This window comes from Eucyclogobius newberryi, unplaced genomic scaffold (assembly GCF_026437365.1).
Source record: "Eucyclogobius newberryi isolate DKJ021-1_F unplaced genomic scaffold, fEucNew1.0.hap1 SCAF_16, whole genome shotgun sequence".
NCBI classification, from domain to species: Eukaryota; Metazoa; Chordata; class Actinopteri; order Gobiiformes; family Gobiidae; genus Eucyclogobius; species Eucyclogobius newberryi.
Window position 1 is genome coordinate 17,573,040 of NW_027315790.1, and position 6,189 is coordinate 17,579,228.

The 6,189-nt window shown below is 42.7% G+C and overlaps 1 protein-coding gene across 1 annotated transcript in view; it reads right to left on the bottom strand.

The window, feature by feature from the left end:
- fam135b (family with sequence similarity 135 member B) overlaps nucleotides 1–2,193 on the bottom strand; it is a 71,974-nt gene extending 69,781 nt beyond the window's left edge. Inside the window, exon 1 of the mRNA XM_072447750.1 lies at nucleotides 1,877–2,193. The gene's annotated coding sequence lies outside the window, so the exon portion shown is untranslated. The remainder of the gene's footprint in view (nucleotides 1–1,876) is intronic.
- Between the last annotated feature and the right edge of the window lie 3,996 nt (nucleotides 2,194–6,189).

Consider the following 6,189-nt stretch of genomic DNA (forward strand, 5'->3'; position numbering starts at 1 on the left):
CATGCACTCCCTGACCTCCTGGTGCGCCCTTGCTCTGCCCCGGCGGCGTCAGCTCGCAGGGGGAAAAAGGCGCGACACTTTTTTTTTTTTAGAACTTTGTAAAGACATGGGAAGGGTCCGGATGACACCGCCGCAACGGAAATGAATCTCCCTTTCAGTCACGTTTGTCCGAAAATGTGGGGAGACGGACAAAAGCGCGGCCAAATCTAGTCCAATTGGATGTCCTGCTGACCAATGGGCCGCTGCACTTACCGGCACTGACTGAAAGAGAGTGAGCAGCAGGTCATGTGACGAGATGAGATAGTCCGCAGGCCGTACACGATGCTTTGGAGGTTGTTGGATTTGAAAAAGTGAAGTGATGATTTCAGACGGATTTGACTGTGACGGCAATACAGTCTTTTGTTGTTTTGCCAAATCTCAACACTGCAATGTGCTGTATGTCCTGGATATATTACAATATGTCACGGAAATATGTAAAAAACTATATATATATTTCAATTCCTCCTAGTGTTCAATATTAATGGTTTTATTCCTTGGTTTTTAGTATTGGTTTCAAGAACACAACAGACTTTTAATCACAACACAACATTTTTTGAAATGTGTTCCTCCAAAGTGCAAACTCTGCTCTACACTTTAACTGGCAGTGAACTTTTAACCCAAGCTGATCATTGACAATGAGACAAGACTGAATCTCCATTAAAATTCGATGAATTGCCCAACCCTGACAATTAATTGAAATTCAATTACAATTATGATTATTCCTCTCATCAATGACAATGTAATCAAGTATTAGCAAGATTGTAGTCTGCTCTGTATTTCTGTGAAATGTGTCATCTTCAATCTAAAAAAATGATAATTTGAATAAATGTGATTTCAGTTACGGCTTAAATAATCATGATTATTATGTTTTTTTTCCAGCCTTATCAATACTTAACAAAACAATTTCAGTGGAAACATTGACTTGGTGGAGATGACACTTATGACCTGCCATTCTCATCACTCAAACTTCATTACGGATTGTTACTATAGCAATAGTAGCAACTATGATGTCTTGGATTTGATTTCAACCAATTTGTGTAACTCAGTTAGACTGCAGTAATATCAAATTTAAGTTTCTGCTGTTGCATAACTTGTGCTATAAATGTCAGATGTGTAAGAGCTCCTCTCCAGTTTCAGTGCTTTGATAAACAAAGATCTGAGAATAAATTATATTATTACATTTGCTTTATGGGCAAATTGGATGAATTTATGAGCAAAAGCCATCACAACATAAAAGCCCAACAGTTAATTTGATGAGAAAATGTGATTTAACCGGCACGCTGGCTCATTTAATCCATTCCACTCCTTAATACAACACTAAATGTGATAGAGATGGATGCTATAAGAATGTTACTGTTGCAAACTGCGGAGAGCTATGTTTTTATCCTGCTCCATCATAAACTCGTGTCTGTATTAATCCCCTTGTACGCCTTTTTACCCTTCACTAATGTTTACGTCTATTTTTATCACTGCTGAGCCTGCTGTGAAATAGACAACAAACAGCACAGACAATGAAGGCGACTCAGCACTGTTTCACTTTGAAGTGCGAGCCCAGATTTGTCCTTTAAACCATCCCATAGCTCATATTTTAACTCAAACCGTCCCATTGCACACAAACTGACCAGGTCTCAGATTGCGACTGTCCCAGCTGACTTTATCACAGAGGGTTACAAAAGGACACATGCACAAAGTTAACTACGTACATCATGTATTTACCAATATAGCTCTAACACATCCCCTTTACTGCTGACCATGAGTGCAGTAGTGACAAACACACACAAACACACACACAAACACACACACAGGCTGGACAGCACATGGATGAAAACAGACTCACCTTAGCAGAGACGTAGTCCGATTTCCGCGCACATCCAGCCGGGATCGCAGCTCGGCGGAGGGATGCGCGCAAACACTGTTTATATGACCGCCTGTGCGTCTGCTGCTTCTGCTGCTGCTGCTGGTGGTGTTGTTGCCATGGTTATTCCTCCAGACCCCGTGCGTTCTGCAGTGCCCCTCTCTCCGCACGCACGCACGCACGCACACGCACAGTCTATGGCGCTCGGTCGGGGCTTACGGGAAATTCAATTTGGGAAGTGCAGCAGTGGTCGAGTGTCGTGTGTTTCGGAATCTGGGGACGCGGTTGTGCCCGTGCTCTGCCTCCTCCCGGTGTCTCTCTCTCTCTGCCTGGCGCGGACCGGAGCGCGCACACGTCGGGACGCACCGTGAACACTTTCATTAGCGGAATATTAATAGGGAGCGGTGCCGTTTGGAGCTCCGCGCTGTGCGTCCAGCGCGAGGGCTGACGTCACGACACGCTTTCCCGGAGAAGGTGAACCGTAATAACGGATAACGGTTCATCAAAGTAACGAAGGTGTTCGGATGCAAACGAGAACTTACGGCTTATAAAGGATCGAAAGGGTGGTAAGGGAAGATGATTTATTTTACTAATGACTCCAAAACTTAAATACAACTTTAAAAAGTAATCAAACAGAAATAAATAAACACAATTAAATATAAAAATACAATTACACTCCTATCATTGCGCACTCTCTGGAGACTGCGCTGAGATGGCACGTGGTTGCGTACCATGGACCCATGTGGTGGACTGATCCTAACACACACACACACACACACACACACACATATATATATATATAAATATATATATATATAACTCTTCCTCACCCTCCGTGGGCAGTCCTGGGAGCTTGAGGGTTCTGCGCAGTATCTTTGCTGTTCCTAGCACTGCACTTTTCTGGACCGAGATGTCTTATGTTTTTCCTGGGATCATATATATATATATATATATATATATATATATATATATATATATATATATATATATATATACCCACTGGCAATCCATTATGTCTTAATATGTTGGCTAAGAAAGTTCCTGTGAGAATGGAAAACAGCCAGTAGGATCAATAGCCTACGTTTTAGCTTCTTTTTTTCCATATATTTATTTATTTATTTATTAATTAGGACAATGTAAAACTTAAGCGTAAAAATAAAGATGCTTGTTCCAGACTGCAGCTTAACAGCTCATTTCCATCTGTTGTCCTTGGGGGGAAAGGTCCAATCAAATGTGTCAGTAGAAAGCTTCTGGAGATGTGTCCCAGTCCAGCTGCAGGACGTGTGAAAGCTGAATGTGCCACAGGACAGGGGACAGTCACGGGACAGACATGGGACAGTCATGGGCCAGTCACGGGACAGTCACGGGTCAGTCACGGGACAGACACGGGACAGTCAAGGTCAAGCCATATTACCATGAGGAGTTGATGAGGAGCTTCCGCCTGACAAGGAGATTTCCGAGGCCTCGTAACGCAACTCTAAACAGGGAATTAAATATGTTATTTGTGTGTGTGTGTGTGTGTGTGTGTGTGTGTGTGTGTGTGCGTGTGTGTGTGTTTGTGCGTGTGTGTGTGTTTGTGCGTGCATGCGTGCGTGCGTGTTTTTTTTTCATCAACACATTAAAAAGTTCAGTATCCCAGAGAGATTACTACATTACATTATATTGGTAGGAATGATTAATCACTTGTTAATAAATGACACTGCATTGATGCTGATGGACACATGCAGAGATACATGTGATTGTGTCTGTCAGGCAAAGCCGTGAAAAAGCCACATGTCCTGGTTAAACGGCTCCTGACAGACTAATCAATTGTCAGATAAATAGGAGGGGGATTATGTAACCACAAATTAATCAGACTACAGTGGATTACGGTTTGTATCAATGTTGTAGAAAATTATGTTTCTATTATCATGGTTTCTCTTTCATAACCGCACAGTAGTAAATAACAATTTTTATCCTCTGTTCCTTGAATCACCTTCTCTTTTTTTACTCGCCAAGTCAAATGCTGCTTTTCTCTTAGGGCTCTGTGCCATAAGCCAAAAGCACTCTTGATTTAGAGAAGTGGTCTATTGATCTTTGTCAGTTGGCAGGCCTTAGATGATCGTCTTCAGACGAATAAACTGGCAGAAATGTCTGAAATGGGTAACACGACAAGGACATCCGTTTTCTCACTTTGGCTGGACATTTGGGAAACTTCACAGTTGCTGGCTTGTATTGCAGTGTTAGCTTTCCTCTGATAACACTTCCAACTGTGCAGGTGATTGAACTGTGTTTGTCCTTGAGTCCTAACCTGGGTCAGATCCGTAAGTGTGCAGAGCAATCTGGCACCAGGATGTGAAGTGTGTTACCCCCATCGAGCTGACAGCACAGCTCAGAACAAGGTGCAAGATGGGACCACTGGTATGTGCTGAACATTGCAAACCGTCCCAAGTAATAACTTGTGCAAAAGTCAAACACGAGTACAGGTCATATGTGAAGATGAACAGTGATTAAACAGCAATAAAACGCACAGTAGCTGCATTGCAATTACTGCATCTCATGTATGCAAGGCCCAAAGTCACTGGGATAGGCTCAGTCATGTAACAGGAACAAGCGTTAGAAAATTAATTAATTTTATGCAAGGCTACAAAGAGTACAGTTTTCTTCTTTTATTTAAAGTTTTAATAAGAGGATCATTTGAAGAAAGTTTGAAGTTAGCCAAACTGCTCTTTTAGTTTGAGTCTTGAGAATATTCCTTCCATATCAATAACCGGCCTGCAGAGTGATGCAAAGATGTTTGTGAACCCATGATGCCATGTTTAACCCGGTGCCTCGGGCGTATTTGTGTTGCTTGGTCACAAGTGCAGTAGTCATGGGGCTCGCTGCTCGACTGATTAATCACAACGCATTTGTGTTCTCCTCCTGGGCTCAGGGTGCTGTCTGTGTGCCGGCCCTCGGACCATGAGCTCTCAATTATCCAGAGCAGACACATGATCTGTGCACAGTCTCTACAGAGGCCCAGTCACTGCATCAAGTTTCACTCACTGCTCTGTGGGACAAGAACACTGTACAACCACAACACAGTCAATAATGTAAGACAATACAGCAAAAGAGCTTTATTCTTAACCTTTGTTTCACTGGCTTTGGTAAACTAGATGTTAACTGACTGTTAATCGACACTTTCAAACATCATGGCAAAGAAAAGTCCCAGTTTTTGAAAGAAAACCCACACATTTTGAATCTCATCATTGGGAACTGGCTTCACACCTTTGCTGTTTTTTAAAGGTACTTCTAGTCTCCATGGTAATGCTGGGTCTTTGCCTGTAATGTTTCACAATATGGCATTAGGTGACGTTACCAGGTCAGATCTGGTCAGACCACTCTCACTAAGTGAGGGTGGGTATATTGTTAACAATAAAACACCAGCAAAAAAGATTTGTTTAATATAAAATAAGGAAGTGTTTTTTACAAAATGCCCCTCTAACATTGTTCTTTCAAGTGAACAATTATACACGTAGGCTTGAATAATCCCACTACATTTTAATACTATAATTTAGGGCTGCAACTAACAAATATCTTGTTAATACATGAATCTAGTGTTTATTCTTTTGATTAATGTATACATTTTTTAATAGGGCTGGGACAACATCGTTGTTGTTTTGTAATATATTGTCACAGTTCGTTGTATCGTACCACCATCAGCTCCCTCATCAAGAAGGCCCAGCAGAGGCTGTACTTCCTGCGGCAGCTGAGGAAAGCCAAGCTGCCAGTGCAGATGATGGTGCAGTTCTACACGGCCATCATCGAGTCCATCCTCACCTCCTCCATCACCGTGTGGTACGCTGGAGCCACAGCCAGGGACAAACAGAGACTACAGCGCATTGTGCGCTCTGCTGAGAAGGTGATCGGCCGCAGACTTCCATCTCTGCAGGACCTGTACGTCTCCAGGGCTCTGGGACGAGTAGGTCGGATCACAGCCGACACTTCTCACTCTGGACATGGACTATTTGAGCCACTCCCCTCAGGCAGGAGGCCACTCCCCTCAGGCAGGAGGCCACTCCCCTCAGGCAGGAGGCTGACCAGAACCTCTGACCAGAACCTCCCGCCACAAGAACAGTTTCTTTCCCTCTGCCGTTGGACTCATGAACGCTTGTTAAACACTGTCACTTTAACCATAATTTAATCAATCACTCACTGCACTGTTCACTTTTTGCACTACATCTGTAAATTTAACTGCACATTTTGTGTATATAGTAAGAGTAAATTTAAATTGTTTTCTTTATTGCATGCGCTTTTTGATTTTAAATTGGTTGTTT